We start from the raw sequence: 23026 nt of genomic DNA, 5'->3' as shown, positions 1-23026 counted from the left end.
CCAAAGAAAGAAAAAAAATTTAATGACATGAAAGACAGCAAACACACTCAACAGATGAGAGAATTCTCTCCTAAGGAAATAGAAATAACAATAGCAATATTTGCATAGCCCTTACTTCCCACAGTAGATTTCAACATTACACTCATTTTATCATCAGAGTCTGAAAAAAATGTTTAATATAACTGTGTGTGTCTGTGTGTGTCTGTGTGTGTAGGTGTGTTATTCCCAGGGGCTAAAAGCGATCCAGGAAATATCAGTGATTCCACACACTTACTTCTGTTCCTTTCCACCCTCACCCAAAACAATACCCACTAAAAAGACAGTAAGGGGATTAAACAAAGACATATATCCACAAAGACAACGAGACTGTGAGAGATGCAGTTGAAACGTTTTGTGAGATGGAGAGAAGATGGAGAAGTGGTGACTAATTTAATAGCCTGGAGAAATACGAAAACTAAGCTGATAGTTGAGAAAGTCCAGAAGCAAGAATCCAGAAAAGGATCAGATACAAAACACTTCTAAAAGTGGGATACAGCTGAAGCTAAATAGGTTCTTTGAAAATCTATATAAACTTGAAATCCCTTTGTCTATCCTGGACATGTAGGGGATTTATTCTCCCAAGCCCAGAAGACTGGGGTTTCCTTACAGACTTGAGGAATAGCAAAAAGTGGGGGACTACCCTGAAAACAGGGGTTAAGTGAGGGTCTACATATTGTCTGGTGGGACCACCAGACCTCTTCCCTGCCTTGGCTCACAGAAAACACTACCTGGATTCTACCCCTTCTTACTCTCAGGCAAAAGACTGAAGAAATCCTCCCTGGAAATATTAACTAGCTCAAGAGCAAAGAATAAACAAAGCTGGGAGGTTTCCCCATGGAACAGCAAATCCGGGTTACTCGAAAAGAGATCATTTTCCTTGCAATCTGTTGTTCTGGGCAGATTTTTTTTCTAATTTGATTTTTCACTGAGGTAGGTCCTGGCTTTATATGGGGAATCTCCGTTCCACTCTTTAATGTCTGCAGGTTCAAGGAGCTGTCTGTTGCCAGTAAAAAAACTGTTAGAGCCAAAAGGTCAGGATTCCTGGGATTGGCAACTGTCCCCTATGGAGGCACTGACTTTAATATGAGGTTACCACTCTAGACTCGTGCTTTTCTCTGTTTTCTGTGGATTCCTTTTACTTCCTTCAAGCATAGTTCTTGATTTCAAGTGGTTTTTACATGAATAGCTAGTGTTTCTAAATATTTTAGCAGAAGGGCTCAGGATATCTTGTTTATTTCATGGCTAAAAACAGGCATTCATGTTCATAAACTTGATATAACAGTTTAACAAATTAAGCTCTAGGCTGATCACGATTTCCCCTACTCCTCCTCTAAGGATGCTATTGCTTTGTTTTCTGGACATTCCAGTTGTTACTGTTTGTAGATAATATGTCTTTCATGTCTTGTAGCTTTTAAGATTTTCTCATCTTTCTTGATTTTCTATAGTTTCACTATTATGTTTCTAAGCGGGGATTTATTTTCATTTATTTCTCTTGATACTTGGAGTAGATATATTTTTTTAAGTTTTTGTAAATAGTTTCATACTTATTTCTCCGCTGTTACCTTCCTATTTCTTAATTTCCTTTACTTTTCCCCCAATCTCCAACTTTCTGTTTCATTCATTCAGCTTCTCCAGCACTTTATTCAAGTCACCAGTTCTTTCTCTAATTGTCTACAGACTATTCTTTTATTTCACTGACTTTTAAAACTTCTAGGTTTTCTACTGGTTCTTTTTTAATACCCTCCTATTCTTACTTCATTCCTGCTATTTATGTTTCACAATTTCTAGTTCTTTATATGGATATTATTTATCAACTTGCATCACCAAAGATCCTAATAACATGTAGTCTTTTTCAGATTGTTTTGTATTTTAATTTCACCTGGAGTAAATTCATCTTTCGATTATTGAATCTGTTGGCTATCTTCATTAGTATTAGATTTCTTCATGTGCTTTGGCATTTCATTTTGCAGGCTCAATTTGAAAGGAGGCTCTTGTCTCCACCTCCCTTTATCCTTTCCCCCATCTCTTAACCCTCCCTGTCTACTTTCGTTTGCCTCCCTCTAGCTCTCCAGTCTCCAGTCTAGAAACAGATCTCATGTGGACAACATGGCAGAGAAGCACTGTGAGGACAATGAAGATCCAGTCACTGAGCTAACAGGTAATCTGGGGCTACATTCGGTCACAGGGTCTCTCTGTGTCTGTCCTCCACTTCCCTGGGTGAGTGGCCTCAGAGATACAGTGGCTTCAGCTTGTGATCAGCAACAGCCTTTTTGCGCATCCATTCACAAGGAAGCAGTGAACCTGGGTCCTTTCTAATGAATCAAATGAAAGATGTTCAGTCCCTACGGCTCCAAAGGAACTGAATTCTCATTCACCCCAACTGCTCTGGGGTCTCAGGCCCACAGGTCCAGTCCCACCCACCACTTCACACCTCCATTCCTTTCCTAGCCCAGGCAGTTGTCTTCATAATTTTGCCCTGGGTATGTTGTTTCAATTTCCCTGTTCTCATCCTGTATCTATCATTGATCTGTATTTGGAGCAGGATAAGAAATTAAAATACCATCTTAATCGGAAGCTTATTAGTTAGTTAGATTATAATTGATCCTATCTAAGTTTCCAGTAGCTTTAGAGATGAGGGGAATCACTAACCATAGATATCTAAGCCATATATTAATGACAACTGGACTACATAGGTAAATAATACATGACTTTTGTTTCACTAAAAAACAATAAGCAGCTTAAATATGTAATTTATTTTAAATGATTTTAGGATGATCATCTTTTGAGAAAGTATATAGCTAGAAGAATCAATTATAGGTACATGTGACTAGAAATGGAGCCATTTTTATTCAAGAAGTGGGTAACAATTTCTCATTAACAGACAATGGACTAAATAAAGAATTTTTTAAAATTCAAGAACTAGGGAACAAGTTGGTATAGAAACACATCAGTCTTGCCTCTTACTTTCCTACTTCCTGCCCGACAGTGTTAAATCCTGCCAGAGGAGAAAGCTCTCCTCAGACTAGTGGAACCATTATGTAACCATGCCTGTTTCTATCAGCTGCTGCTTTCTCCTGGAAAAAGCGAACTCCATGAATAGAAGACACTCGGCAGTTGTAGGGTAAGGGGAGCAACGCCATAAGAGCAAATAAAAATGCACCACCCTACCTTGCAGAGTCCACGCTAATACATCAGATCCATTTTCCTCTGGGTAAATAAAGATCCAGCAACTGTCCTGACCAATCTCAGTGGTAAGTTTCCCCCTGGGGTGATATTTTATTGCTATTGCCCTTGGAATCAGTAAATCTTTATGTGGAAAATATTGTGCAATACCCTATTCCTGTGATTCCTATACCACTGGTTCCTAGAACCTAAAACATTTTTGCAAACTTACCTTTATTTTGGCATCAGCTCTGTCTCTGCTGGGTTTTTTCCAACATAACTCTCAACCTTCAAAAAGTTTATTAAATCTGCAATTTTGAAATGAGGAACAGTATTTTCCATCACATAAAAGAAAAACAGACTCCTAATTCTGCAAAGCGGCCAGGACACAGTGTGTGCTGTCATTCCTAGCTTGGAAGCTCCATGGGCCAGGCGCTGCTGGAGAAGGTGACGGGCCTTGCTGAGGCACAGTGACATGGGGAAGGGAACACTGCACACGGGCCAGTGCACAAATAAAACAGCATGAAGCCCTCAGCACACCTCACCAGACAGTTTCTAGACTTATGCTAAACCTTGCTGTGATTTGGAGAGCAAAGGAAGACAGCACTATACATTAGCCTCAACCCTGCCTTGACATCCTGGGCAGGCCAAGCAAAGGCTGTTGCTCTTAGCACTGAAACAAACCCTGAGCATCTCAAACTGCTCATGAATAGGCAGGAGGATTATTGCAAAAAGGCTAGGCAGAGTTCTGGAGATTTGAGTGAAAAATGCAACTTGAAAGTGCGGCTCAACAAGGAAGGACTGGAGCTAAGAGGGACTTCGGAGATCATAAAGTCTAGCAGTTTTCATCATCATTCAGATTAAGAAGGTAGGTCCAGAGCTAAGGGGCTTGTCTGAAATTCCTTGAGAGGGGTAGACATGGAGTGCTGCCCCTGACCCTGACCCATTCCCGGCTCTCTTCTGACCACTGTGTTTCCCTATCAAGTGTCTCAGGTTAGGTTCTTATTATGCTTCAGCAGTGAGCCAATGATGACTTCTACAGGGGAGAACTAACTTACTGCATGGGAGAGAAGGGTTCCAGGTGGAGGCCACAGTGTGTGAAAAGGTCTGAAGGCATAGACAGCCCAAGCATCGGTCACCACGCAAATCTCCTATGGCTGCTGTGCCAGGTCCTCCGGGTGTGTGGGGGTGGGGGGTGGGGAGAGAGGCAGGTACTGACAGGCAAAGTGGTTCAAGAACCTAAACTAGGCTCAAAGGACTTTATATGCTCTTACGGATTGAATTGTTTCCCCCAAAGATGCTGAGGTCCTGAATCCTGGTATCTATAAATATGACTATTTAGAAACAGGTTGTTTGTGACCACACTTGGATGAGGTCTTTAGGGTGTGAGCCCTGATCTATTACAAGCAGTGTCCTTATGAAACGGGGAATTTGGACACAGACACACAGAAGGGCGGCAGCATCCAAACACAGGGAGGGCATCACCCACAAGCCAAGGGGGTCTGGGGCCACCCGGAGCTAGGAGAGAGGCAGGGAACAGGCGCCCCAGCCCTGCCCTCACGGGGCCTCTGGCCTTCCAGCCTCCAGAACTGGGAGGTAGGCAGTTTCTGTTGCTTAAGCCCCCAGGTTGTGGTGCTTTGCCACAGCAGCCCAGGAAACCAGTGCACACGCCAAAAAAAGAAGGTGGATTTTAATCTGCAAGGAAAGCAAAGTCACTGAAGGGTTTACGTGGGAGGTTCCCACAGTCACTCTACAGTTTAGAAAGATCTTTCATAGCAACACATGTGCACATGGGCCAGAGTGGAAACATAAAAGGCAGGAGTGTATTTAGATCCTCTTCAAACAGTTCAGGCAAAACACATCTGAATTAAGGCAGCGGCAGTGAGGAACGGATAGGACAGATTTACAGAACATCGTGACGGAAGTCGTCAGGAGTGCCCCGTCTGTGATTTCGGAGGATAACTGAAACCTGAAAAAGCCACTTGGTATGAATCCCCCTCTAAGAAGGGACTCAGATCCTATCATAAATAGTGGGAAGAATGTTTGACTCGGACTTGGTTATGAAAAATCAAACTAAAAATTAAGAAATCAAGTTACTATCTTATATTGAATGTAATTTAGGTTGTAATTACAAGTGTGTACACTCATTTTTAGAGAGGGAATGAACTGTTTTGTATTTTCATTTTTTTTTTCCCTGAAGAAATCATATGAAGACACATTATGGCTGTCTTCACTCGTGGAGTAAGATCACAACAGGGTTATTTTTAGCCAACAAAACTGAGTTCTGTTCTCAGCCCCTCTGAACCTTGAGACCCGCAAGTCCCTCTCACTGCAAGCGTCTTCCATGCTGCCATCTGTTTTCATTTTCTGTGTGTCATCTGATATGCTTTTGCCAATATCCTCCTTTGCCAATGGCTTGGGCTAGAAATACAAGACAGTAGGGTGGTGAAGACTAGCTTTATGCTGATATGGAGTATGGTTTGAATCTAGAAATAAAATACACCTCAAATTTTGGGGTAATATTTTCTTTTTAGTCTTCTTTGTTTATGGCTATGAGAATTTCATGCTTGACCAAACCGTGGTCACCATTTAAAGTTGGTACAAATTTCAAATACTTTCCTTCTATGGTTACTGTTCCAGAGAGTGCCGGCTAATACAGAGAAAGGGGACGCAGCGCCTGATTCCAGCATGCTGAAGCAGTGAATTCTGTTTCTTCCCCTCCCTGCATATCCTCCCATCCCTTACCCCAGTTCAGACAGGTAGTCATCACTTCCCATCTGTGTAGCCTCAGGGGAGGGATGTGGCAGAGAAGGAAAACAGAAAAGCTGGCTTTTCCAAAAAGTCTGAGTCAGTGGTTCCAATGTTAGAATAAGAAAAAGCCCAAGAAACCTAGATAAGTAACTTGGGTGACTAAGGCTTACACACTGCATAGCTGCCACTTCCCTAAGGATAAAGAGGACGTCCCACGTGGTACGTCCGGCTCTCCTCCCCATACCGGATGTTCTTGGAACACTCTGAACACACCTAACAAAGTGGGCATCCCACCCGGAGTCAGACCAAACCTTCCCAAACCCCCTCCTGGACTGTCTCTCCCGTGGGCCTCTGCGAGCATCCCGCTGTGGACCGCTCTGGAAAGCAGTATGCCAGGGCAGGGGTCCTGGGGGAGCAACTTCCCTAGGCTGTTTCTGTGCCTGGTCCACCAGAGTCAGCCTGCAGGTCTTTGCGGCTTCATCTCAGCCAAGCACGTCACCGTGGCTCTGACACAAGCCGGGAAGCTCCTGGCACAGATACGCCCCAGAGATATTGAGAGTTCAGTTCTAGAGCACTGCAATAAAGCAAACACCCCAATAAAGTGAGTCCACTGAGTCTTCTGGTCTCCCAGTGCACATAATAGTTACATTTACCCTATACGGTAGTACATTACGTGTGCAATAGCAGTATGTCTTAAAAAAAACAGTGTACATACCTTAATTTAAACATATCTTATTGTTAAACAATGCTAACCATCCTCTGAACTTCTAAAGAATCCTAATCACTGACCAAAGACACCATAAATATAAGAATGAAAATGTTTGAAATATTACCAGAATTGCCAAAATATGACACAGAAACATGAAGTGAGCAACTGCTGTTGGAAAAATGGTGCTGCCACCAGCTGGGGGCAGTTCTGGAAGGTCTTACTGCTCTTGCTCAGAGCCAAGCTGCCACAAACCATCGATTTGAAAAAAAACTCAGTACTTGCAAAGTTCAATAAAGTGCAATAAAACGAGGTGTGCCTGTATCTCCTTAGCACACAACTGAAGTCAGGAATACTGTAAAGGCTATGAACCACGGCCTGGCTCGCCGTAGGGGTGCTCTAGCCAAGGATGGGTGCCCATGGGACCTGCCTCTCCCGAGATTGTCCAGGATGGAGGGTGAGAGTCAGCAGGCAAGGGCCCGTCTCCAGGGCTGGATTTCCAGGCAGGACTCACTTGGGTGATCCCTACCCTCACACCAAAAGGCAGGAGTTTTTACATCACAGCCAACTCTTTTCATGGAATCAAAATCAGATGGAACACGAGAATTCCAGAGGCGCAAATTATGTCCTAAATAAACATAAAGCGGACCTGTCCTTACTCCAGTACGGCAGGGAGGCGTGATAAGCATCCTCAATTACGGAGATTCCTAAAAATAGCAAAACTTGCCATCAGCCAATAAAGGTACTTCATTCAATGGGAGGATGTAACTGTCAAGAGGCAGGGGGTGATGGGGAATAGACTCTAAATTTTTGGCAACTGATTCTAATCATAGAAAAGTGCTGAAGGCAATACAGGTAAAGGAGAGAAGAAGGGAAAGGCAGGGCGCAGGTTCTGGAAGGTCTTATGTGAGAACCTAGTGATGCTGAGTTATAATTCTGTGGCCGGCAACACCCAGGGCTAAGGGGACACGGGGAAAACCTACCCTCCCTTCTGGTAAAATTCCCCAAGGTCTTATAGTTAAGCAAGGAAACAGATTAACTTTTAAGGTCAACCTTTTGGACCTAGGAGACCAAAATAAGTCAACTTTGCCATTCTTTGGGGCCTGTAACGTCATACCCCCAATGCTGAGATCTAAGGCAAGTCAGTCGGAAGTGTAATGACATACTGGGATAAATTCTAGCTAACAAACAGGAGGGAACATGGTCATTCATTAAGTATCTACCGTGACCCAGGGCCTCTCCACGTCAGATCTTGTGCTCTTTGATGCAAATTTAGGCAAACAAGTGCCCTTGAGGAGACAGATCAGAGAAAGAGAACAGAACTGCTGACCTCACGGTTTTCCCAGCAGCAGGCCAGTTTGTGTTCACTCATACTGGGTACAAACAAAGGTCCACAGGGCAGTATTTGTGTGCACAAGCAAGAATCTGGTCAGAGCGTGATTTGGGAAGAGAAGAGAGAACTCTGAGGTAGGCGAGTCTTGGTTGAACCAGCAAGTCTACACACACATGCATTTCTTGGCAGAAGAGAGAGTTGTCATCAGACACAGTGTGTTCTGGGAGCACAAGACGGCACGCACCTGGGCGGGCAGGGATCTGTGTTACAGGCTCAGCTCATTGTTGGAGGATGGTGGGCTGTATCACACAAGGTGTCATTGACTGTCTGCTGGGTCTGGGTGTGCAAGCACACTGCTATGGCTTCCTGGCGCCCTGCGGGTTGCAAAGAGAAAACAATGTAAATGACTTTGAATGACTTACTGCGGGGGAAAAAGAGAACAGGATCTTGGGCTTCTGGTTCTGAAGCCACTGCCCCTTTTTTTTTCTTTTGTAGATAATTATTTTTTATTGAAGGGTAGTTGACGCACAGTATTACATTACATTAGTTTCAGGTGTACAACACAGTGATAAAACATTTATATACATGACAATTCTAGGTTCCAGCTATCACCCTACCAAGCTGTTACAATATCTTGACTATATTCCTTATGCTATACATTACATCCCGGTTACTTATTTATTTTACCATTGGAAGTCGGTACTTTCTTTTTTTTTTTTTTTTTGTGAGGGCATCTCTCATATTTATTGATCAAATGGTTGTTAACAATAATAAAATTCTGTATAGGGGAGTCAATGCTCAATGCACAATCATTAATCCACCCCAAGCCTAATTTTCGTCAGTCTCCAATCTTCTGAGGCATAACAAACAAGTTCTTACATGGAGAACAAATTCTTACATAATGAATGAGTTACATAGTGAACAGTACAAGGGCAGTCATCACAGAAACTTTCGGTTTTCCTCATGCATTATGAACTATAAACAGTCAGTTCAAATATGAATACTCATTTGGTTTTCATACTTGATTTATATGTGGATACCACATTTCTCTCTTTATTATTATTATTTTTAATAAAATGCTGAAGTGGTAGGTAGATACAAGATAAAGGTAGAAAACATAGTTTAGTGTTGTAAGAGAGCAAATGTAGATGATCAGGTGTGTGCCTGTAGACTATGTGTTAATCCAAGCTAGACAAGGGCAATAAAACATCCACGTATGCAGAAGATTTCTCTCAGAACGGAGGGGGTGAGGTTCTAAGCCTCACCTCTGTTGATCCCCAATTTCTCACCTGATGACCCCCCTGCGACTGTGCCTGTCTTAGGTTGTTCCTCCCTTGAGGAATCTTACCCGTCTCTGGCTAACCAGTCATCTTCCGGGGCCATACAGGGAAATGTAAAGTTGGTAAGTGAGAGAGAAGCCTTATTGTTTGAAATGGTTAGCTTTTTATTTCTTTGCATATTTATGCCCTGTAGCTTCTATGCCCAGCATTTGTCTTGAGGTATCTTTACCACTTGGAAGAATTATGATACTCGGTAAATTTGATATGAGGCATGAATTCTATTTAAGGGTTGTAATTCAGAAGGAAGAAGAAAAGCTATAGAAGTATCAGGCGGAAGAAAACATGGGAAGATTGATTATTTCTTTGACATATCTTCTTGTAGAGTAACTTCAGCATGTATAGGTTTTAAGCTACTACTTAAATTGCGCACACACATTAACATAATAGGAGTATAGTTACATAACCAAAGCATATCTGTAATTACCAGCCATCTCCAGTGAAACCAAGAAAACCACTTAGGCACCTTAGGCATTTGTGAAAACTTATCTATGATATGGTGGATATTGTCCAACTGAACTTGAACAGTCTGAGAGAAATCAGACAAATTAAAACAACCCATTCCTGGGGAATGTTCACATCCCTTATGTTCTTTTAACAGTAAATAGTCTGTAGTTGTAAGATTTTGGAGCGCTACAATTTGCACTTCTCCTAATTCTTGGTTGAGTTCCAACAGTATAGATCCAGTCAAATTTGTTGTTTTACTGTATGCACAGGCCAGCTTAGATATCTCCTTCATTCCCATGGCAAGTCCAGGAGCTGGTGGGATGAGTGCATCTACAGCTGTAGCAGTGCGTGGATCTTTGTTGGGGTTTTTTTTTTTTTTTTTTCCTTTTTTTTTTTTTTTTTTTATTGAAGGGTAGTTGACACACAGTATTACATTACATTAGTTTCAGGTGTACAACACAGTGATTCAACATTTATATACATGATAATTCTAGGTACCAGCTATCACCATACCAAGTTGTTACAATATTTTGACTATATTCCTTATGCTATAGATTACATCCCGGTTACTTATTTATTTTACAATTGGAAGTGTGTACTTTTTTTTGGTTGTTGTTGTTAGGGCATCTCTCATATTTATTGATCAAATGGTTGTTAACAACAATAAAATTCTGTATAGGGGAATCAATGCTCAATGCACAATCATTAATCCACCCCAAGCCTAATTTTCGTCAGTCTCCAATCTTCTGAAGCATAACGAACAAGTTCTTACATGGAGAACAAATTCTTACATAGTGAATAAGTTACATGGTGAACAGTACAAGGGCAGTCATCACAGAAACTTTTGGTTTTGCTCATGCATTATGAACTATAAACAGTCAGTTAAAATATGAATACACATTTGATTTTTATACTTGATTTATATGTGGATACCACATTTCTCTCTTTATTATTTTTAATAAAATGCTGAAGTGGTAGGTAGATACAACATAAAGGTAGAAAACATAGTTTAGTGTTGTAAGAGAGCAAATGTAGATGATCAGGTGTGTGCCTGTAGACTATGTGTTAATCCAAGCTAGACAAGGGCAATAAAACATCCACATATGCAGAAGATTTCTCTCAGAACAGGGAGGGTGAGGTTCTAAGCCTCACCTCTGTTGATCCCCAATTTCTCACCTGATGACCCCCCTGCGACTGTGCCTGTCTTAGGTTGTTCCTCCCTTGAGGAATCTTACCCGTCTCTGGCTAACCAGTCATCTTCCGGGGCCATACAGGGAAATGTAAAGTTGGTAAGTGAGAGAGAAGCCTTATTGTTTGAAATGGTTAGCTTTTTATTTCTTTGCATATTTATGCCCTGTGGCTTCTATGCCCAGCATTTGTCTTGAGGTATCTTTACCACTTGGAGGAGTTATGATACTCGGTAAATTTGATATGAGGCACGAATTCTATTTAAGAATTCGTTGTAATTAGGAAGGAAGAAGAAAAGCTATAGAAGTAGCAGGCGGGAGAAAACATGGGAAGATTGATTATTTCTTTGACATATCTTCCTGTAGAGTAACTTCAGCATGTATAGATTTTAAGCTACTACTTAAATTGCGCACACACATTAACATAATAGGAGTATAGTTACATAACCAAAGCATACCTGTAATTACCAGCCATCTCCAGTGAAACCAAGAAAACCAGTTAGGCACCCTAGGCATTTGTGAAAACTTATCAATGATATGATGGTTATTATCTAACTGAATTTGAATAGTTTGAGAAAAATCAGACAAATTAAAACAACCCATTCCTGGGCACTGTTCACATCCCATATGTTCTTTTAACAGTAAATAGTCTGTAGTTGTAAGATTTTGGAGCGCTACAATTTGCACTTCTCCTAATTCTTGGTTGAGTTCCAACAGTATAGATCCAGTCAAATTTGTTGTTTTACTGTATGCACAGGCCAGCTTGGATATCTCCTTCATTCCCATGGCAAGTCCAGGAGCTGGTGGGATGAGTGCATCTACAGCTGTAGCAGTGCGTGGATCTTTGTTGGGGTTTTTTGATGATCATCTTCTGGCATGAGTCTTCCAGAGAGTGCTGATGTTGGAAGTTCTTTTTCATATCATATCTTAATTCATTTTCAGGGTAGCCCAATTAGGCTTTGATCCTCTGTATAAACACAAACAGACCCTTTGCCTACACTTTCATATGCCCTTTATACCCTTGTGTAGAACTCATTGGAGGTTACCACACAGGAACTGCCCTTTTTGTTTTGTTTTGTTTTGTTTTTGGTATCACTAATCTACACTTACATGACGAATATTATGTTTACTAGGCTCTCCCCTATACCAGGTCTCCCCTATAAACCCCTTTACTGTCACTGTCCATCAGCATAGCAAAATGTTGTAGAATCACTACTTGCCTTCTCTGTGTTGTACAGCCCTCCCTTTTCTCCTACCCACCCATGCATGCTAATCTTAATACCCCCCTACTTCTCCCTCCCCTTATCCCTTCCTACCCACCCATCCTCCCCAGTCCCTTTCCCTTTGGTACCTGTTAGTCCATTCTTGAGTTCTGTGATTCTGGTGCTGTTGTGTTCCTTCAGTTTTTCCTTTGTTCTTATATTCCACAGATAAGTGAAAACATTTGGTATTTCTCTTTCTCCGCTTGGCTTGTTTCACTGAGCATAATACCCTCCAGCTCCATCCATGTTGCTGCAAATGGTTGGATTTGCCCTTTTCTTATGGCTGAGTAGTATTCCATTGTGTATATGTACCACATCTTCTTTATCCATTCATCTATTGATGGACATTTAGGTTGCTTCCAATTCCTGGCTATTGTAAATAGTGCTGCGATAAACATAGGGGTGCACTGATCTTTCTCATACTTGATTGCTGCATTCTTAGGGTAAATTCCTAGGAGTGGAATTCCTGGGTCAAATGGTAGGTCTGTTTTGAGCATTTTGATGTACCTCCATACTGCTTTCCACAATGGTTGAACTAACTTACATTCCCACCAGCAGTGAAGGAGGGTTCCCCTTTCTTCACAGCCTTGCCAACATTTGTTGTTCTCTGTCTTTTGGATGGCAGCCATCCTTACTGGTGTGAGGTGATACCTCATTGTAGTTTTAATTTGCATTTCTCTGATAATTAGCGATGTGGAGCATCTTTTCATGTGTCTGTTGGCCATCTGTATTTCTTTTTTGGAGAACTGTCTGTTCAGTTCCTCTGCCCATTTTTTAATTGGGTTATTTGTTTTTTGTTTGTTGAGGCATGTGAGCTCTTTATATAGTCTGGATGTCAAGCCTTTATCGGATGTGTCATTTTCAAATATATTCTCCCATACTGTAGGGTTCCTTTTTGTTCTATTGATGGTGTCTTTTGCTGTACAGAAGCTTTTCAGCTTAATATAGTCCCACTTACTCATTTTTGCTGTTGTTTTCCTTGCCCGGGGAGATATGTTCAAGAAGAGGTCACTCATGTTTATGTCTAAGAGGTTTTTGCCTATGTTTTCTTCCAAGAGTTTAATGGTTTCATGACTTACATTCAGGTCTTTGATCCATTTTGAGTTTACTTTTGTATATGGGGTTAGACAATGGTCCAGTTTCATTCTCCTACATGTAGCTGTCCAGTTTTGCCAGCACCACCTGTTGAAGAGACTGTCATTTTGCCATTGTATGTCCATGGCTCCGTTATCAAATATTAATTGACCATATATGTCTGGGTTAATGTCTGGATTCTCTAGTCTGTTCCATTGATCTGTGGCTCTGCTCTTGTGCCAGTACCAAGTTGTCTTGATTACTATGGCTTTATAGTAGAGCTTGAAGTTGGGGAGTGAGGTCCCCCCTACTTTATTCTTCTTTCTCAGGATTGCTTTGGCTATTCGGGGTCTTTGGTGTTTCCATATGAATTTTTGAATTATTTGTTCCAGGTCATTGAAGAATGTTGCTGGTAGTTTCATAGGGATTGCATCAAATCTGTATATTGCTTTGGGCAGGATGGCCATTTTAACGATATTAATTCTTCCTAGCCACCAGCATGGGATGAGTTTCCATCTGTTAGTGTCCCCTTTAATTTCTCTTAAGAGTGACTTGTAGTTTTCAGAGTATAAGTCTTTCACTTCTTTGGTTAGGTTTATTCCTAGGTATTTTATTTTTTTTGATGCAATTGTGAATGGAGTTGTTTTCCTGATTTCTCTTTCTGTTGGTTCATTGTTAGTATATAGGAAAGCCACAGATTTCTGTGTGTTGATTTTGTATCGTGCAACTTTGCTGTATTCCGATATCAGTTCTAGTAGTTTTGGGGTGGAGTCTTTAGGGTTTTTTATGTACAGTATCATGTCATCGGCAAATAGTGACATTTTAACTTCTTCTTTACCAATCTGGATTCCTTGTATTTCTTTGTTTTGTCTGATTGCCATGGCTAGGACCTCCAGTACTATGTTAAATAACAGTGGAGAGAGTGGGCATCCCTGTCTAGTTCCCGATCTCAGAGGAAATGCTTTCAACTTCTCGTTGTTCAAAATAATGTTGGCTGTGGGTTTATCATAGATGGCCTTTATTATGTTGAGGTACTTGCCCTCTATTCCCATTTTGCTGAGAGTTTTTATCATGAATGGATGTTGAATTTGTCAAATGCTTTTTCAGCATCTATGGAGATGATCATGTGATTTTTGTCTTTCTTTTTGTTGATGTGGTGGATGATGTTGATGGACTTTCGAATGTTGTACCATCCTTGCATCCCTGGGATGAATCCCACTTGGTCATGGTGTATGATCCTTTTGATGTATTTTTGAATTCGGTTTGCTAATACTTTGTTGAGTATTTTTGCATCTACGTTCATCAGGGATATTGGTCTGTAGTTTTCTTTTTTGGTGGGGTCTTTGCCTGGTTTTGGTATTAGGGTGATGTTAGCTTCATAGAATGAGTTTGGGAGTATCCCCTCCTCCTCTATTTTTTGGAAAACTTTAAGGAGAATGGGTATTATGTCTTCCCTGTATGTCTGATAAAATTCCGAGGTAAATCCATCTGGCCCGGGGGTTTTGTTCTTTGGTAGTTTTTTGATTACCTCTTCAATTTCGTTGCTGGTAATTGGTCTGTTTAGATTTTCTGTTTCTTTCTGGGTCAATCTTGGAAGGTTATATTTTTCTAGGAAGTTGTCCATTTCTCCTAGGTTTCCCAGCTTGTTAGCATATAGGTTTTCATAGTATTCTCTAATAATTCTTTGTATTTCTGTGGGGTCCGTCGTGATTTTTCCTTTCTCGTTTCTGATACTGTTGATTTGTGTTGACTCTCTTTTCTTCTTAATAAGTCTGGCTAGAGGCTTATCTATTTTGTTTATTTTCTCGAAGAACCAGCTCTTGGTTTCATTGATTTTTGCTATTGTTTTATTCTTCTCAATTTTATTTATTTCTTCTCTGATCTTTATTATGTCCCTCCTTCTGCTGACCTTAGGCCTCATCTGTTCTTCTTTTTCCAATTTCGATAATTGTGACATTAGACCATTCATTTGGGATTGCTCTTCCTTTTTTAAATATGCTTGGATTGCTATATACTTTCCTCTTAAGACTGCTTTTGCTGTGTCCCATAGAAGTTGGGGCTTAGTGTTGTTGTTGTCATTTGTTTCCATATATTGCTGGATCTCCATTTTGATTTTGGTCATTGATCCATTGATTATTTAGGAGCGTGTTGTTAAGCCTCCATGTGTTTGTGAGCCTCTTTGCTTTCTTTGTACAGTTTATTTCTAGTTTTATGCCTTTGTGGTCTGAAAAGTTGGTTGGTAGGATTTCAATCTTTTGGAATTTTCTGAGGCTCTTTTTGTGGCCTAGTATGTGGTCTATTCTGGAGAATGTTCCATGTGCACTTGAGAAGAATGTATATCCTGCTGCTTTTGGATGTAGAGTTCTATAGATGTCTATTAGGTCCATCTGCTCTACTGTGTTGTTCACTGCTTCTGTGTCCTTACTTATTTTCTTCCCAGTGGATCTATCCTTTGGGGTGAATGGTGTGTTGAAGTCTCCTAGAATGAATGCATTGCAGTCTATATCCCCCTTTAGTTCTGTTAGTATTTGTTTCACATATGCTGGTGCTCCTGTGTTGGGTGCATATATATTTAGAATGGTTATATCCTCTTGTTTGACTGAGCCCTTTATCATTATGTAGTGTCCTTCTTTATCTCTTGTTACTTTCTTTGTTTTGAAGTCTATTTTGTCTGATATTAGTACTGCAACCCCTGCTTTCTTCTCGCTGTTGTTTGCCTGAAATATGTTTTTCCATCCCTTGACTTTTAGTCTGTACATGTCTTTGGGTTTGAGGTGAGTTTCTTGTAAGCAGCATATAGATGGGTCTTGCTTTTTTATCCATTCTGTTACTCTGTGTCTTTTGATTGGTGCATTCAGCCCATTAACATTTAGGGTGACTATTGAAAGATATGTACTTATTGCCATTGTAGGCTTTAAATTCGTGGTTACCAAAGGTTCAAGGTTAGCCTCTTTAGTATCTTACTGCTCGCTTACTGAGCTGTTATATACACTGTCTGGAGATTCTTTTCTTCTCTCCCTTCTTCTTCCTCCTCCTCGATTCTTCATATGTTGGGTGTTTTGTGCTGTGCTCTTTCTAGGAGTGCTCCCATCTAGAGCAGTCCCTGTAAGATGTTCTGTAGAGGTGGTTTGTGGAAAGCAAATTCCCTCAGCTTTTGTTTGTCTGGGAATTGTTTAATCCCACCGTCATATTTGAATGATAGTCGTGCTGGATACAGTATCCTTGGTTCAAGGCCCTTCTGTTTCATTATATTAAATATATCATGCCATTCTCTTCTGGCCTGTAGGGTTTCTGTTGAGAAATCTGATGTTAGCCTGATGGGTTTTCCTTTATAGGTGACCTTTTTCTCTCTAGCTGCCTTTAAAACTCTTTCCTTGTCCTTGATCTTTGCCATTTTAATTATTATGTGTCTTGGTGTTGTCCTCCTTGGATCCTTTCTGTTGGGGGTTCTGTGTATTTCCGTGGTCTGTTCGATTACTTCCTCCCCCAGTTTGCGGAAGTTTTCAGCAATTATTTCTTCTAAGATACTTTCCATCTCTTTTCCTCTCTCTTCTTCTTCTCGGACCCCTATAATATGGATATTGTTCCTTTTGGATTGGTCATACAGTTCTCTTAATATTGTTTCATTCCTGGAGATCCTTTTGTCTCTATGTCAGCTTCTATGCATTCCTGTTCTCTGATTTCAATTCCATCAATGGCCTCTTGCATCCTATCCATTCTGCTTATAAACCCTTCCAGAGTTTGTTTCATTTCTGCGATCTCCTTTCTGGCATCTGTGATCTCCCTCCGGACTTCATCCCATTTCTCTTGCGTATTTCTCTGCATCTCTGTCAGCATGTTTATGATTCTTATTTTGAATTCTTTGTCAGGAAGACTGGTTAGGTCTGTCTCCTTCTCTGGTGTTGTCTCTGTGATCTTTGTCGGCCTGTAGCTTTGCCTTTTCATGGTGATAGGAATAGTTTGCAGAGCTGGGACGAGTGATGGCTGGAAGAACTTCCCTTTTTGTTGGTTTGTGGTCCTCCTCTCCTGGGAGAACAGCGACCTCTAGTGGCTTGTGCTGCGCAGCTGTGCGCAGACAGGGCTTCTGCTTCCTGCCCGGCTGCTATGGAGTTAATCTCCGCTGTTGCTGTGGGCGTGGCCTGGCTCGGGCAGCTGCTCCAAAGTGGTGGAGTCGCGTTGGAGCAGGAGCTGCTGGGAGGCTATTTATCTCCGTAAGGGGCCTCCCTGCTCCCTGTAGCCCAGGGGTTAGGGTGCCCAGAGATCCCCAGATTCCCTACCTCTGGATTAAGTGTCCCGCCCTGCCCCTTTAAGACTTCCAAAAAGCACCCGACAAAACAAAACAACGACCACCAAAAAAAAAAGAAAAAAAATTTTAAATTTTAAAAAAAAAAAATTTTTTTTAATTAGAAAAAAAGGTGGCCGCTCGTTTTTCTTTATTCTCCGGCGCCAGCCTCAGGCCTCTGCTCACCGGTCTTGCTGCCTTGTTTCCCTAGTATTGGGGTCCCTATCCCTTTAAGACTTCCAAAAAGCGCTCGCCAAAACAAAGCAGCAAAAAGAAGAAAAAAAAAAATTGGTCGCGCGCTTTTCTTATGTCCTCCGGCGCCCGGCCTCCGGTGCCCACTCACTGTTCTTGGTGCCCTGTTTTCGTAGCATCCAGGGCCCCCTGGGCACATACTGGGTCTGCGCTCTGGCCCGGATGGCTGGGGCTGGGTGTTCGGCAGTCCTGTGCTCCGTCTCCCTCCCGCTCTGCCTATTCTTCTCCTGCCGGGAGCTGGGGGGAGGGGCGCTCGGCTCCCGCCGGGCCGGGGCTTGTATCTTACCCCCTTCGCGAGGCGCTGGGTTCTCTCAGGTGTGGATGTGGTCTGGATATTGTCCTGTGTCCTCTGGTCTTTATTCTAGGAAGGGTTGTCTTTGTTATATTTTCATAGATATATGTGGTTTGGGGAGGAGATTTCCACTGCTCTACTCACGCCGCCATCTTCCCTGTAGTCAAAATCGCCACTGCCCCTTTGACCGCAATGCATGGCTGTAGGCTGCCTTCTGGGCACAAATGGGAGAAAACAACCGCTCCCATTTTACCAAAGTCTCCCAGTCTCTGATATTCTCTCAGTCTCCTTTTAAACTCAGCTCCTTTCTTCTTTCTCCCGCAAATACATTCATCTCAAAACTTTAAAGAGCACTCCCAGCTCCTCATCCATCTTTTGACGTATCTGCATTCCAAATGGACTCAAAAAAAAAGTTCCCTCAAACGAAGCATCAAAATCTTCCTTCCAAACACAGACAGCTGTTTCCTGAAAAGGAGTTTTCACATCAGCTACTAAATAATATTTTCTACGTATCATTGCATATGTGCTAACTCTGATGTACAAGCCTTATGAAAATTTTCATGGCACTCTGAGCTCCCACTCACTGTTCCTGTGATTGGTGGTATCTGTATCGCCAGCCAAACAACAGAAATACCTCCCAGCGGGCAAGTGGTTTGACGGTACGAAGTGCCTTCAAATATACTAGCTGAGCCCATAATATCCCGTGAGGTCAAAAGAATGGTATCATTATCTCCATTTCAATTTCATCATCAGAAAACTGAGGTTTAGAGAGAAATTAAGACAACACAAAGTGGTAGGTGCAAAACTAAAAATCAGATTTCCTGCCTTCTAATTCAAGGGTCTCTCTTTTGTACACAAGGGATTCCAAAATGCAATACAGCTAAGCTGGTTTCTCAAATTAGCAGCCGCTCCTTGTTCAAATAGGAACTTTCAGAGGCACATTTTTCCTCTGAGGCCAGACAGGCCCGTCTGACCCCAAACCCTATGTCTCAACTACTATTCTTTGTCAGCTGAGACAAAAGGAATTATTGGGAAATCAGAACTGAAAAAAATATAAATCAAACTTTTGATGAAAAAAAAAAAGACATAAAAAGTGCAATGCTATTTGAAACATGCAAATATATTTGGTTTCATGCAAGAATGTGTGTTCCCTTATGTTATAAGATTGTGGTTCTTTTTCCAAAAGCCATGTTTCAATTCAACCATTTTATAGTGTTTTACAGAATGCGGTATGGGCCAAAAGTGTGTATAAAATATGTATTTGTGACGTTCAGTTCTTTCCACTAAAGCTTCCCCTGCGTTCTTCAGCTATAAACTCACATTTCTGGCCATGGCAGGATGCCCCATCTTAAGCCTCCATGCATCTCCCATGAACATTTTTTAAAAATATAAATACTGGCTAACCTGAGATACAAGGAGACAAATGCTATAGTTTAACAACTAGTTCTCATTTGCAAATGTCCAACTTCCTTAGTGACTTTACTGGGACATAGATGTTTATCTTCTGGCAGGTTTCATTTCTTTTTAATCTGAGAAAAATCCAGCTATGTTTCACATATATTTTAATTTGTAATAAAAATTCTTTAGAAAATATCCACAGAGACTATGTTGGGATGTTTTCTGGAGATTGAGCGGGTGGGTCTTAAAGCACCATAGTTATCTCATTTCAACCATTTGAATGAAATTTTGTAACACTCATAAAAAATGTTGCTGGCTTAAAGCAAGTCTATGCAAAAGAACATAAAAGGTAAATAGATTCCTTAGCATACTTATTGAGGTAGAATGTATTTTCCAAGGACGGCCACAGGGATCTCTCCCACCCCACCTTCTGCATCTACAGCATGACTTGGACACCCTTCATGTCAAGAGGCATCATCAAACCTTTATCTTCAAAAGTAAAAGTAAAAATTATAAAAATAAGTTTTCTTAATTTACACTTAACAAAATTTGAATAGTAATTGCAAGAATGCATTCAGAAGATGTAAATCAAATCAAGTGCTGAGATTTCAATAAAATTTTTATAATAAATTCCTTGGTAGCATAAGCAACATTATCCACTTCACATTTGACTTCCGCAAAGTCATAATGAGAGGATCATTTTGGTGTTTGGGGAATTTTTTTGCAAAAAACATATGCAAAGCCTTCATCAAGAAATGAATTAATGATTCAAGGGTAAAACCATGGACTTGGAGAGGGGAAGCAGAGCCAATAAATGAGCTAATATATTCCCTTCTATTGGTTTCAGGCTAGTTTGAGTGGGGTTTCTTGCAAACAAGCCTTGACTAGATCAACATGGCAATAACATAACACACATACACCAGGTAAGAAATACCCAGAACAATGAAGAAAATATGTAAGTCAGAAGCTTTAAGTGCCACCCAGCACTTAGTATCCCAAGTTGTAAAATAAATATGGAAAAATGATTTAAATAAGAAAATTATGTTGACTTAATAACCAAATAACCCTGGGCCCTAGAAACTGATGCAATATGCTCTTTTTTTCTACCAACAGAACATTAACAAAAATTGATCCTATTTTAGTTACAAAGAAAAATGCAGTTAAGTTCCAAAAGCCAGAAATTATGCAGGTAACAGTCTCTAACCATAATATAGTCCAAGTTTAAATTAACAACAAACAATTAACCCCCCAACACCCAATCATTAGAATTTTTTAAAAGCAATTTCTTATATAACTCCTAGGTCAAAAATAATGAATAGATGTCACATCATTCGTGGCAAGGAAAAAAGAGAAGGAAGTGACTTACAGCAACTTGAGGCTAGATGGACACTTCTGGATAATAAAGTGTCATGAAATGGATAACTTCTTTCCAACAACATCTAAATTATGGAATTTACTTAAAAATCAAGATCTTGACGAAAACCATAAGCGGTGGGTGGGGGGGAAGGCTTGAAAGGATGATTAAAATCCAGTCAAGATGCTCCCCCCAGAATCGGAGGGGCGGAAGATGGCGGCGTGAGTAGAGCAGCGGAAATCTCCTCCCAAAACCACATATATCTATGAAAATATAACAAAGACAACCCTTCCTAGAATAAAGACCAGAGGACACAGGACAATATCCAGACCACATCCGCACCTGAGAGAACCCAGCGCCTCGCGAAGGGGGTAAGATACAAGCCCCGGCCGCGCGGGAGCCGAGCGCCCCTCCCCCCAGCTCCCGGCGGGAGAAGAGCAGGCAGAGCGGGAGGGAGACGGAGCCCAGGACTGCCGAACACCCAGCCCCAGCCATCCGGGCCAGAGTGCAGGGCGCTCAATACTAGGAAAACAGGGCAGCAAGAACAGTGAGCGGGCACTGGAGGCTGGGCGACAGAGGACATAAGAAAAGCGCGCAACCATTTTTTTTCGCTTTTTTGCTGTTTTGTTTTGGCGAGCGCTTTTTGGAAGTCTTAAAGGGATAGGGACCCCAATACTAGGGAAACAGGGCAGAAAGACCGGTGAGCAGAGGCCTGAGGCTGGCACCGGAGAATAAAGAAAAACGAACGACCACCTTTTTTTTTTTTTTTAATTAAAAACATTTTTTTTTTTTTTTTTTTGGTGAGCGTTGTTTTGTTTTGGCGGGTGCTTTTTGGAAGTCTTAAAGGGGCAGGGCGGGTCACTTAATCCAGAGGTAGGGAATCCGGGATCTCTGGGCACCCTAACCCCTGGGCTGCAGGGAGCAGGGAGGCCCCTTACGGAGATAAATAGCCTCCCAGCAGCTCCTGCTCCAACGCGACTCCACCATTTTGGAGTAGCTGCCCGAGCTAGGCCACGCCCACAGCAACAGCAGAAATTAACTCCATAGCAGCCGGGCAGGAAGCAGAAGCCCTGTCTGCGCACAGCTGCGCAGCACAAGCCACTAGAGGTCGCTGTTCTCCCAGGAGAGGAGGGCCACAAACCAACAAGAAAGGAAGTCCTTCCAGCCGTCACTCGTCCCAGTTCTGCAGACTATTCCTACCACCATGAAAAGGCAAAGCTACAGGCCGACAAAGATCACAGAGACAACACCAGAGAAGGAGACAGACCTAACCAGTCTTCCTGACAAAGAATTCAAAATAAGAATCATAAACATGCTGACAGAGATGCAGAGAAATACGCAAGAAAAATGGGATGAAGTCCGGAAAGAGATCACAGATGCCAGAAAGGAGATCGCAGAAATGAAACAAACTCTGGAAGGGTTTATAAGCAGAATGGATAGAATGCAAGAGGCCATTGATGGAATTGAAATCAGAGAACAGGAACGCATAGAAGCTGACATAGAGACAAAAGGATCTCCAGGAATGAAACAATATTAAGAGAACTGTGTGACCAATCTAAAAGGAACAATATCCGTATTATAGGGGTCCGAGAAGAAGAAGAGAGAAGAAAAGAGATGGAAAGTATCTTAGAAGAAATAATTGCTGAAAACTTCCGCAAACTGGGGGAGGAAGTAATCGAACAGACCACGGAAATACACAGAACCCCCAACAGAAAGGATCCAAGGAGGACAACACCAAGACACATAATAATTAAAATGGCAAAGATCAAGGACAAGGAAAGAGTTTTAAAGGCAGCTAGAGAGAAAAAGGTCACCTATAAAGGAAAACCCATCAGGCTAACATCAGATTTCTCAACAGAAACCCTACAGGCCAGAAGAGAATGGCATGATATATTTAATACAATGAAACAGAAGGGCCTTGAACCAAGGATACTGTATCCAGCACGACTATCATTCAAATATGACGGTGGGATTAAACAATTCCCAGACAAACAAAAGCTGAGGGAATTTGCTTTCCACAAACCACCTCTACAGAACATCTTACAGGGACTGCTCTAGATGGGAGCACTCCTAGAAAGAGCACAGCACAAAACACCCAACATATGAAGAATCGAGGAGGAGGAAGAAGAAGGGAGAGAAGAAAAGAATCT

At 41.6% G+C, this 23026-nt stretch overlaps 1 pseudogene; it reads right to left on the bottom strand.

The window, feature by feature from the left end:
- LOC118935672 (ADAMTS-like protein 3) overlaps positions 1 to 23026 on the bottom strand; it is a 99831-nt pseudogene that overhangs the window by 61906 nt on the left and 14899 nt on the right.

Source organism: Manis pentadactyla, chromosome 7 (genome assembly GCF_030020395.1).
Source record: "Manis pentadactyla isolate mManPen7 chromosome 7, mManPen7.hap1, whole genome shotgun sequence".
Lineage (NCBI taxonomy): Eukaryota > Metazoa > Chordata > Mammalia > Pholidota > Manidae > Manis > Manis pentadactyla.
This window is presented reverse-complemented; position numbering and strand designations above follow the sequence as displayed.